Raw genomic sequence first — 13,007 nt, forward strand, 5'->3', positions numbered from 1 at the left:
TCCTCTCCAATCGCTCCTCACTCGCCTCTCCAATCGCTCCTCACTCGCCTCTCCAATCGCTCCTCACTCGCCTCTCCAATCGCTCCTCACTCGCCTCTCCAATCGCTCCTCACTCGCCTCTCCAATTGCTCGTCACTCGCCTCTCCAATCGCTCCTCACTCGCCTCTCCAATCGCTCCTCACTCACCTCTCCAATCGCTCCTCACTCGCCTCTCCAATCGCTCCTCACTCGCCTCTCCAATCGCTCCTCACTCGCCTCTCCAATCGGCTTTCCCCGTCTCGTTTCTCTCGTTTTTCTCCCGTCTCATTCTTTTTCTTGCTCCAAATCGGCCCGTCTCGCCCGTCGGCCCGTCGTCCCGTCTCGCCCGTCGGCCCGTCGGCCCGTCTCGCCCATTGGCCCGTCTCGCCCGTCGGCCCGTCTTGCCCGTCGGCCCGTCTCGCCCGTCGGCCCGTCGGAATCGGAAATCGGGCCATCTTGCTTTCTTGCTTGCGCGTAAATAAATTGTGTTCATTACACCATTTCTGGATCTGATGACTTGCCAGTAACCATTTTGTAAAAATGAATGTGCAGCATCTAACTCAATATGTCGAAATGTCACACACATCCATGCCCGTGGGATTCCCACGGGTGACCCCACAAGTTTGCATTGCCGTTCGTCGATGGACTCGTTCGCCCGTCTCATTCGCTTTCTTGCTACATCCTGTTCAAGTCTGCGTTCTTCATCGAGCGTCTCATTCATTTTGGAAATAGAAGTTTCCACGCAGCGCATGAATTGTCCCGATCGTCAAGAGGAAGTGTCTCGTAATCATCAAATGATAAATGGCAAGTAAATTATATTGTGGAAAATTAAAGATTTCAAATAAACCTATTTAAAGTGTACGCGCACATAAATAATAAAAAAAACGAAGAAATATCTCTCGGTAATTTCCTGAAACATATTTTACTTCCGGCTAATAATGTTGAATGAAATAAAAACGAAGAAATATATGTCGGCATCATTGTTGACGTTTTTGTGACGACTGTCATCAAACGAAAAAGTAATATATCTTAACGGAAAAGCAAAAGCGAATTTTTAATATATATTGACCCTTTGCCGTCGGTGTCATGTTGGGCGGTGTATGATACACCATGACGCGATTTTTAAAAATATATCTGCATTTTCCTGCATGTGTGGATTGTTTGTGGAAAATTAAAGATTTCAAATAAACCTATTTATAGTGTATGCGCACATAACTAATTTAAAAAACGAAGAAATATCTCTCGGTAATTTCCTGAAACATATTTTACTTCCGGCTAATAATGTTGAATGAAATAAAAATGAAGAAATATATGTCGGCATCATTGTTGACGTTTTTGTGACGACTGTCATCAAACGAAAAAGTAATATATCTTAACGGAAAAGCAAAAGCGAATTTTTAATATATATTGACACGTTGCCGTCGGTGTCATGTTGGGTGGTGCATGATACACCATGACGCGATTTTAAAAAATATATCTCTGCATTTTCCCGCGTGTGTGGAATGTTCTCAATTATTGCTGACACCGAGTCTGAAACCATCGATAAAAATGAAATCATATGGTGAGTTAGATTGGAGATAAAGGCGTGAGAGAGACTCAATGGCCTTGAAGTTACAGGCGTTTGAGAATTCATTTCGTTCTATAAACGGCAACTTTCATTGGATTTTCTTCCCGTTTTTTTTCAACCGAGTCTAAAACTATGTTAGCGACTGTGAAAAATGAAATGATATATCGAATTTGATTTGAAATAAAACTGGGAGAGAGCAAGACACCACGGGCCTACAAAACAGGCCTCAAAGCTATGCGAGTTAATAAAATGGTGGATATTTGTTTATAATTATATGAAGCCACTCCCAGAATGGGTGGAGCTATGGGTGGAGCTACTCTGCAAACCGAGTAAGCCACACCCCGGACAGACACCCAACAGACAGACAGAATCATCTACGGCTATTATAATATAGATATAATATATATATATAATATATATATATATATATATATATATATATATATATATATATATATATATATATATAGAGAGAGAGAGAGAGAGAGAGAGAGATATATAGATATAGATATATATATATATATATAATTCTAAATTGAGTTTTCCATGTACCGTATGCATACTATTGTTCAAGCAAAGGAAAATTGGAAGGATATAGGAGTGTGTGGATAGAATAGAAGGGAAGGAGTAGAGAAAGGCGAGGGTAAAGAAAAATTCTGCCATGTTGGAGTACAAAATAAATTGATGACTCCAAAAGTGAAGACAGAAGGGACGGAAATATTGGACTGGATATTAAGGGGAACTAGTGAAGAGACTTGTATGATATATCGCTGAGGGGGTGGGAATCGTTGTTTCCCATGTAGACACTCCTCATAATAATTTACTACATGATGATGTCATTGACATCCAGATTAGAAAATAGAGTTCAACAAGTCAGGAAAAACGTTTTTTATTTATTTATGAGAAAGCATGGAGGGATAGAATCACCAAAAACGACCAAACAACATAGAAAGGAATAGGAAGGAGTGGTAAGGAAGGAATAACAAGGTGGGAATGACACCACAATACAAAATCACAATGTTTTTATGCTACAATTGCCATCACGACATATTTTGTCAATTTCTGTCTCAATCCCACAACAAATAATATACACAATTACACCAACCTACACGATAAATCTACAACTACTTAACATAGACATCTTCAAACAATATTGTTACAATTGCCATTTGCCACCTATTACAAAAATGGCAAAATATGTTGTGATGACAATCTGTAAAAGCATTGTGGTGTTGAATATTGGTGTCATTCAGAAATTTTCCTTCCATGTCATTCCTTTGTTGTCATTTCTTCCTACCTAGTTTGATTGTTTTTTTTATCCCTACATGTTTTTTCATTTTTATAAAATGTTTTTTCTGACGTGTATACACTCTCGCAAATAGGGGCCTCACAGAGTTTGTGGATCACAAGAAAAACGTCACCTGAGGCTGACTCTTCTCTTTCCTGTTTGTTGTAAAATTGATAAAGTAGAGTCTAGTTCATTTTGTTGGTTGGCTGTGCCTCTTCGATATCAACACACACACACACACACACACACACACACACACACACACACACACACACACACACACACAGTCACACACACACACACACACACACACACACACACACACTTTTGCTTGGCTTCTTTAGTGTTGCCACAAGGCACCATGGCTGATGTAATGAGGAAGCCCTGTTCAAAACCAGACATCATTGAGGTCTATAAATATTTCTTTACTGAACATTACTTGTGTACAAACTCCTCTTTGAGTCAAAGATCAATTTTAAAATTGTAAGTTATCATTTTCTGCTCATGGTTGTAATGTGAGTGTGTATTCATGACCCAGATGTGATCTTTCAGAACACGTAGTAACATCTTAGCATTTTCTTCACTGGCTGGTGACATGGTTCAATGAGGAAATAGCAGAATGTATTTTTTGTGTTGTAACGCAGTTATAAAATGTGCTACATGTGGATGTCACAAGTCACAATCTCCTGATAATGGGCTGTGATATAACTTTTTTTTTCATAGGACGGCACTTTGCGACGAGTGCAAACATGATACCTTTGTAGGTGTTGCAGGTGAATTATCACCACAAATTATCACCACAAGCTCGCGACACTTCAACAGAGTCCATGAGGTGAAAGCTTTTTCTTTTCAACGAGTTCACAAGTCTTTTGCCAAGTTCACAAGACAAGCTAAAAAAAATTATATTGCTGTTCCTTCCGAATAAAAATAGTAACATAACAATTCACTGGCGTGCTGCGATTGGAGATCACTGATGGTTTCTGGTACAGCCAATAATATTGATCTGTTTATCAATAATATTGATCTGGCTGATCTGCTTGCAAATCAGCCCACATTACCGCTTTACACAAGGAAGGTGCAAAAACAGATCCTTGCAACTACAGACCAATCAGCTTGCTCCCAATAATCAACAAGGTCATGGAATCGATCATCGCTTCTGACATCAAATCCTTCCTCTTCTCCAATGGCTTGATCTCTGATCATCAATTTGGATTCAGACCAGGTCACTCTACTCTGGACATGCTGCTTCTGCTGTCTCAACAATGGATGGAGGTCCTTAATACCAAACAGGAAATCAGAGCTGTCTCCCTTGACATATCTCGTGCCTTTGATATGGTCTGGCACCCCGCCTTGCTCACCAAACTCTCCTCGTATGGTATCCATGGAAACCTCCACGCATGGCTTGCAGACTTCCTTTCTGGTCACAGTCCACATGTGGCCCTGAATGGAATTCTGTCATCTCCCCTTCCTGTTCAGGCTGGAGATCCTCAAGGCAGTGTGATGGGCCCTGTGCTTTCTCTGGTCTTCATTAATGATCTCTCTGATTCCCTGGAAAATCCTCTCCATCTCTTTGCTGATGAATCTCTGCCGGTCCATATCTCAACCCTCAGATCTGCAGCCAGCAGCCTCTTCACTCTCTGCAGACCCGGCCAATATCACAAACTGCTCAAACAAGTAAAACATGTCCTTCAATTGTTATGGTCTGTGACCTTTCTTTTCTCTCTGATTTAGACCAAGTGGTTCGACCAAGTGGATCGGCCCATGGGTATAAAGCCTATGATTGGCTGTGGGGCAGAGGAGGGACCAATAAGTTGATTCAGAGGAGGGGGTGGCCACTTTGGAGGAGGGCTCATGGCAGTGTGCCTTTTCGTATGTTGTAGAGTTTCCAGCTGCAATCTCTCCAGCTGAAGGTTGCACGCCTGATTAAACCCTTGTGGCCGCCTCTCTACCTGAAGGTTGCCTTTGATTGAACTCTTGCTGCCGTACCTCTGCATTGGGGCCTACTATTGGGGCCTGCATTGGGGCCTATCGCTGGGCCTGCATTGGGGCCTACTGCTCGGTCTGCATTGGGGCCTACTGCTCGGTCTGCATTGGGGTCTAGGTCCTCCCTTGGGACTGAACTGCTGGGCCTGCCTTGGGGCCTATTGTGGGGCCTGCCTTGAATGCCATGCTTATTCGAACTCTCGCTGCAGCTCCTTCAGTTCGGATCCCCGACCTGGCCTTGAGTTGATACAGGAGGATACAGTACAGCTCACATCCTTATCGTCTAGGTCTCTCCTCTTCTGACATCTTCAGGACCACCGGACTGTAGGTCTTCCCTTGGGACTGAATGCATTCTGAGGGGTTCCCTCAGGTCACCCACAGTCCTTTACACAAGCAGCACCCTCCAGCCCTGGCTGCCTACTCCTTCGCTCTCGTGCTGGCCTAATCTGGTTTTTCCCTCTCTTCTTCCTTCTTTGTTTCCTCTTTCTTTATGTATAGGAATAGATTTTGATTGTTATAATCTATAAATAAAGCCGGTTTGATCGAATGGTTGGCTTGGTGTGCTTTAGGCCAAAACACAATCCTGTCAAATCTCACACTCTCACTATGTCTCTCCGGAGACCATCTGGACAATTTTATACTTTCTGAACAATCCCCTTGACGAAGTTCCGTCCCTCAAGCTTTTGGGTCTCACGATCTGCCATGATCTTTCCTGGGAAAACTACATTTCCAAGCTGGCCTCCAAAGCCAGTCACCGACTGGGCATCCTCCGTCGTGCGAAGTCCTTCCTCGGCACACCTGAGCTCCTCACCACATACAAGGCTTTCATCCGCAGCTCAATGGAATACTGCTCTCCCATCTGGGCTGGTGCTCCTGCCTCACGCCCAGCTCGACTTCACATGGTTGAAACCAAAGCATTCAGAATCATTGGAATCTCCCAAGATAAAGCTGATTCTGAGGGCCTTTCTCTCTCTTACCGTAGGCAGGTAGTTGGTCTTTCTGTCTTCTACCGACTCCTCTCCGGCCTTACTCCCCCTGCTCTGTCTGTGCTCTGTTCCCCAAATATTCCTGCAGGACGCACAAGATCTGCCAGCAACCCTCTTCTGGTGAAACTGCCAAAATTAAGGCTCTCTGCTCACCTTCACTCTTTCATTCCTTTTTTCTCCAACGTCTGGAACAAACTCCCACACTCTCTTCAATCCCTCTCCTCCCTCCAGGTCTTTAAAACAGCTGTTCACGACCATCTCTTATCTTCCCCCATCGAAAATCTTGATCTTTTCTACCCCCGTTAAAGCACCCCATAATCCGCCTCTTTCAATCCCCAACTTATTTCCTGAAATTCCTAGAAGTGTTCATTTCCTCTAAACCATGTACCCCTCCCTCCTCCCATATTCCTCCCCCTTCCACAGATCTACCGATGTCTCTGTTCTCTTCTGTTGTTGTGCTTGTTTGCTTCCCTCTCTCTCTCACCCCCTCTTTTTTCTCCCGCTCCCTTCATTGTATGTTTTATGTGTCTGTGCATATTTTCATGTTCAATGTGTTTGCTCTTACACGAGCCTCGATTCTGCATACAATATATATATATATATTTATATATACAGTGCATTCAGAAAGTATTCAGACCCCTTCACTTTTTTCACATTTTGTTATGTTGCACTGTTGCAGCCTTATGCTGAAATCGTTTAAATTCAATTTTACTCCCGCCAGGGAGTAATGCATTCGATGTGTCCGTCCGTCCGTGTGTGTGTGTGTGTGTGTATGTGTGTGTGTGTGCGCGTATATGTGTTCGTATGTTCGTGTGCTCTTGTGTTTGTGAACAAGATATCTGGAAAAGTTCTGAACGGATTTGGATGAAAGTTGATGGGATGATTGCCCTTGAGATAATGAAGTATTGATTAGTTTTTGGTGAAGCTCAGGATATTATTCCGGATCCAGGAATTTTTTGAAGGATTTTTTACCATTGGAAGATAGGGCTCAGCAGCGGCCAACCACGGCGGGAGTATGTGCTCTACTGAGTGGCGTTCTAGTTTCCCCTCATTAATCTACACTCAATACCCCATCTATCTATAATTCCAGTAATCTCTGTGTGTATGTGTGTGTGTATGTGTGTGTGTATGTGTGTGTGTATGTGTGTGTGTATGTGTGTGTGTATGTGTGTGTGTCGTTTGTCTGTGACCGCTGTTTCTCGACAACCACGGGTCCGATATACTTGAAACTTGCCAGGTATATTGCTGGGGACCCGAGGATGTGCCTTTTCAAGGTTTCATATTAATCGGACAAGTAGTTACCGAGCTATGGCGATTTATTTACCAAACTCCGCAAGCCGTTCGCTTTGGACCAAACCATTTCATGTAAATAGAGGGGGGGGATTGTCACCGTACTCGCAAGCCGTTCGCTTTGGCTTTGCGAATGGACCAAACCATTTCATGTAAATAGAGGGGGGGGATATAATTTTAGATATATATATAGTACGGGCATGCCCTAGTAATGACAAAGAGAAAACAGGATACTAGAAAGTTTTGCAAATTTATTAAAAAGAAAAAACTGAAATATCACATTGACATAAGTATTTAGACACATTGCTGTGACGCTTGAAATTTAGCTCAGGTGCCTCCGATTTCTCTTGATCATCTTTGAGATGTTTCTACACCTTGATTGGTGTCCACCTGTGGTAAATTTAATTGATTGGAAATGATTTGGAAAGGCACACACCTGTCTATATAAGGTCTCACAGCTGACAATGCATATCAGAGAAAAAACCAAGCCATGAGGTCGAAGGAACTGCCTGCAGAGCTCAGAGACAGGATTGTGTCGAGGCACAGATCTGGGGAAGCCTACAACAAAATCTCTGTTGCATTGAAGGTTCCCAAGAGCCAAGTGACCTCCATAATTCTTAAATGGAAGAAGTTTGGAACAACCAGGACTCTTCCTAGAGCTGGCCGCCCGGCCAAACTGAGCAATCGGGGGAGAAGGGCCTTGGTAAGAGAGGTTACCAAGAACCCGATGGTCACTCTGGCTGAGCGCCAGAGATCCTGTGTGGAGATGGGAGAAACTTCCAGGAGGACAACCATCACTGCAACACTCCACCAATCTGGGCTTTATGGCAGAGTGGCCAGACGGAAGCCTCTCCTCAGTGAAAGACACATGAAAGCCCGCTTGGAGTTTGCAAAAAAACACCTAAAGGACTCTCAGACTGTGAGAAACAGGATTCTGTGGTCTGATGAAACCAAGATTGAACTGTTTGGCTTCCGTCTGGCCACTCTGCCATATGTAATGCAGATATACGTAAATACATAATGCAGGCACTTATGATTGTATCTGAAAGAAGATCTAAAAATTACATACTGCTAGATGGCTCCTCTGGAGTTTGGTAGGCAAGGCCTGCAGAGCTCATATGTGGTGGTGACGTCACTGCGTGCGCTCATTAGGTAAGAGAACGAAAATTATATTCTGATTGGTTACTCCCGACTGCATCTCGGCGACACCATATACTGAGTGGATACCAGAGATAATGTACCATGTGGCAGGCGGTGCTTATCGCTCCCATTAAGGTACAGCAATAGCTGAATGGAATACCTTAATGGCGGTTCACCACTGATAATATGGAGTCGCATAATGACTAATATATATATATATATATAAATATATATATATATATATATATATATAAATATATATATATATATATATATATATATATATATAAAACACAGTTTGTGTGTGTGTTTGCGTGTGTGTGTGTGTGTGTGTGTGTGTATGTGTATGTTACCGATAGACTCCTAAACGGAGAGGCTCACTTGCTTGATATTTGGCATAGACATGGCCATTGGGCCTGGGAAGGACATGGCCTACCTAAAAATATTTGACGAGATCCATATTTTTTATTCATATTTACCTCAGCACATTTCAGCGAGGAACATTATACATGGAATCTCAGCGTGTGCCAGAGCAGCTCGCTGATTCGCTCAGAGCAATCACGTGATGTTCCATCCTCACTGCCAGACCATTGAACTGAAAATATATAGAATGACCATTGCCATTCACACCACATAGGTGGAGATGCAGCTACCGTGCGCCATCTTGGTTGGCACTCGATGCTGGGCGATGGTGATTTCCGTCACGCGTTTGCACGTAATTCAGAGCGAAAAGCGATTGCGTTTTTTCACCTTTTGTGCGATCGTGTTTTGTGTCGATTTTTGTCGATTTTGTGCGATATGAATTAAACGTCTTTGAAACAGCTGTGAAACGTCTTTCCACAACCCTTCCTTAACCGATTGGAGCAGTTTATTGGCGCACAAAATGGCATTTTAACAGTTGTCTGGCTTTTAAAATCTGGGACATGTTCAAAACAAACGAGATCCGCGAAGCGAGTTGGTCGAGTCGTGCCAACCAAGATGGCGACACGGGGGCTACACTTTTCACGGAGTATGAGCGTTCTATATATTTTCAATTCAGTGTGCCAGACTCGCTCAGATACTTGATTTGTGGCATAGACATGGCCATTGGGCCTTCACGGTGTAATTTGTGCGAGGCTTTTGTCCGAGTGAGATTGAGTTGAGAGGGCGAATGTACGGATTGGGAATGTATGGGTCTCCCTTTCCCTGCCCGGCAACGCCGGTACTGGAGGGCGTCACAGGATCGGTGAGTCTCCAAAATCCGCTTCGTGCTGTTGTTGCGAAGATGCAGGACGATGTCGCGATTGTTGTGCTGCTCTCCTACCATGAGAACTGCAACGTCATTGTTGACTGGCCCTCCCCTTCCCTCCCCCTTCTGTCCTCCCCTTCCATTCCCCCCTCCCCTCTCCCCTCCCTTCCCCCTCCCTTCCCCCTCCCCTTCCCCCCTCACCCTCGCCCTCCCTTTCCCCCCTTCCCCTCCCCCCTCCCCTGCCCCCCTCCCCTTCCCCGTCCACCCTACCCCCTCCCCTTCCCCCTCCACCCTACCCCCTCCCCTTCCCCCCTCCCCCTCCCTTTCCCCCCTCCCCCTACCCTTCCTCCTCCCCTTCCCCCACCTCCCCCCTCCCCTTCCCCCTCCGCCCTCCCCTTTCCCTCCCCCCTACCCCTTCCCCCTCCCCTTCCTGCTCCCCTCCCACCCTCCCCCTCCCTTCCCCCCTCTGCCTCCCTTTCCCCCCTCCCCCTTCCACTCCTCTTCCCCCTCCCCTTCCCCCATCCCCTCCCCTTCCCCCTCCCCCCTCCCCTTACCGCTCCCCCTCCCCTTCCTCCTCCCCCCTCCCCTTCCTCCTCCCCCCTCCCCTTCTCCCTCCCCCCTCCCCATATATATATATATATATATATATATATATATATATATATCAGTGGGGCAACTTAGCATAACAATTGTGCATTTTGGGAGGAAAGCACCAAATTTGGCACACTAGTGGACTATCCTATTATAAACAGATTTGGATATTGGGCCATCTCAAATTCAGCCCCTGATGGCTGTGTCAGCCATTTTCCAAAATGACACCTTCAGCTTTTTCCGACTAATTGCATCATCAATTGGCTTGGTCCTTTCCACCAGGCATTCTCTGTAGTAAGGGAAACATATGAAAATCTGTTAAGTAAATTGTTACCAAAAAATTTCTTCACCAATATGTTTGTAAAGGTGTGTAATAACATGTGTTAAAATGTTGAAGATCAACTCCCGTGGGAAACCCAGAAAAAAAGCTGTTGAATTCGGGTACCGAAAAATTATTTTCGAGAATTTTTATTTTTTTAAATCGGCCCTTAAGTAACTTATGAGGGGTCAAATAAGGGTTTTTCATGATTCTGAGTTGATTGTTAACATTTATATTTCACCACAGATACTCCTTTGTGGAAAAATAATTTCTAAATATATCTCATTTTCTACTTTGCAGGACATGGAGTCTAGCAATATGGATGAAGACGTCACTCCACCTGTGCTCAATTGCTTCATCTGTGCACGCTCGGATACACCAGCTGAAAGGCTCATACAGGCAACTCCAAAGAGATACTCAACTTTATTGAAACAAGCAGAAACTGTCGAAAATGTTACTGTTGTGGAACGTATGAAGGAGGCTCAAAAGGAAGGAAAACTGAGGTACCACCAGAAGTGTAAAAATGATCTGTACAACAACTTTGTTGCAACCACCAAGAAGTCAGCTCAAGCATCAAAGGCAGAGAAAGAGTCATCAAAGTTGAAGAGAAGACGCACTACTTGTGAGTTCAGTTCATCAACTGGCTGCAGTTCTAGAAGATCACAGTCAGTTGACCTCCTGTATAAGGATGTATGCATTCTTTGCAACCAACCAGCCCAGCTCTACAAAAATAATCCAGCACAAGCTAGAAAGAAATACAGAGTGCCAGATAATTTGACTGCAGATACACTGAAGGCAAGCTTGCTGAAGACAGCACGGAGTCGCGGGGATGACTGGGGCACTGAAGTCACTGGACGCCTGGAAGGGATCAACGACTTGGTAGCAGAAGAAACACTGTACCATTTGCGATGCAAACTTATGTTTGCGAGAGGTGACAGTTTGTCCAAGACTGATGAGGAAGGAAAAAGGAAGAGAGGACAGAGGAGTATTGATGAGGAGCGAGAGGCAGTTTTTATTGAATTCTGCGAATGGTTAGACTCAGAATTAGAGCATGGGGTAATGAACATGGACCAAGTCCATGAAAAGCTGCAGGAGTTGATCAGTCACCAGAGAAGAGCCTTTCTTATTCAAAGCATTGGCTAAAGATAAAACTTCAAGAGAAATACGAAGACACCTTGTATTTCACAACACAGGAAAGAAGGGCAGATGTACTCTGTCTCAAAGATGGCACCGACAATATTCTGCGAGGGCATCATGCTAATCTTGACCATGGAGATGAGAAGACTCAGATCATAAAGACGGCACTCAAGTTCATATCCAATGATATTGCCTTGATTGATTTAGGTCCAAAGTCATACCCCACCACACACAGTATGACTGACATCGATAGTCAGCTGACACTTGTTCCTGCAAGCCTTCAGATGTTCTTGAGACCGATTGTCAAGACAGACGAAAGAGTTGCCGTTTGGGGGCAGAATTTTATTAAGGCCTGTCGACCTCGGTCTGGAGTATTGCCACACCAAATGGGGCTTGCCATACAACTTGATCATAGATTTGGGTCAAAATGGATGCTCAACAAGTTCCACCGGCTGGGATACACTGAGTCTTACACGGAGACACAAAACTACAAATACTGCTTCCTTAATAGTAGGAGTGGAGATGATGTTCCAGATACTTCTGGCACTCTTGACACCATTGTGGAGGAAACCGATGAACAGATCAATGATGAGTTTGCGGTTGATGCTGCGCTTGAGGATCAATCAGTGATGACAGCCAAAGTGCCAGCCAGTGAAAGTGAATTGTCAAGTAATGATCAGGTGGTCTTTATGGAGATTGGGGAAACAAACAATGTAGTCACTCAGTTTGTTGGAGACAATATAGATTTAAACATTGTCTCTATTCACGGAAACACTCCCTTTCACTCAATGGGTTGGATCGAAGTCACCTCTCCGGCACCACCTTTGCCAGATCCACAGACAACAGCAGCTTTCCCCCGGGTGAAGTTGAAGGCACTCGACAAAGCTAAGATCCTGATAGTGGGGCGGCTTAGCCCAAATATTCAAAAGAATTGTGCATTTTGTGATACAAGCACCAAATTTGGCACACTAGTAGACTATCATATTATGAAAAGATCTGGATATTGGGCCATCTCAGATTCAGAGATTTGATTTTTGCAAGATTTGCAGATTTTGCAAGCTGAGATTGCAACGCCAGGGACGGCCGACTCCTTCCTACGAGCTGCCCACGTCACCCGCACAAGAGGAGCTCATCAAATCACTGCAGCGGCACTGCACATCCTGCAACACCATGCGTATGAACGCCACTGTATGACATATGCTGATGATGCAGAAGACCTGCCTGAGTTCGAAGACTGGTGTCACCAGAGAGGAGAAGACATTCCCAACTTTCAGTACTGGGCAACTGTGCTGGAACTAGAGATGTTGGTACTGGTCTACGTGCGTTCTCTGCGGCAGGCTTCATTCACGACGTACCTTGATGCCCTGACGGAACTGGTCCCATGGTTCCATGCCTTAGACCACACACACTATGCCAGGTGGGTCCCTGTTCACCTGAGGGACACGGTTGCACTCCCAATG

This window comes from Myxine glutinosa, chromosome 4 (assembly GCF_964187855.1).
Source record: "Myxine glutinosa chromosome 4, kmMyxGlut1.1, whole genome shotgun sequence".
Taxonomy (NCBI): Eukaryota; Metazoa; Chordata; class Myxini; order Myxiniformes; family Myxinidae; genus Myxine; species Myxine glutinosa.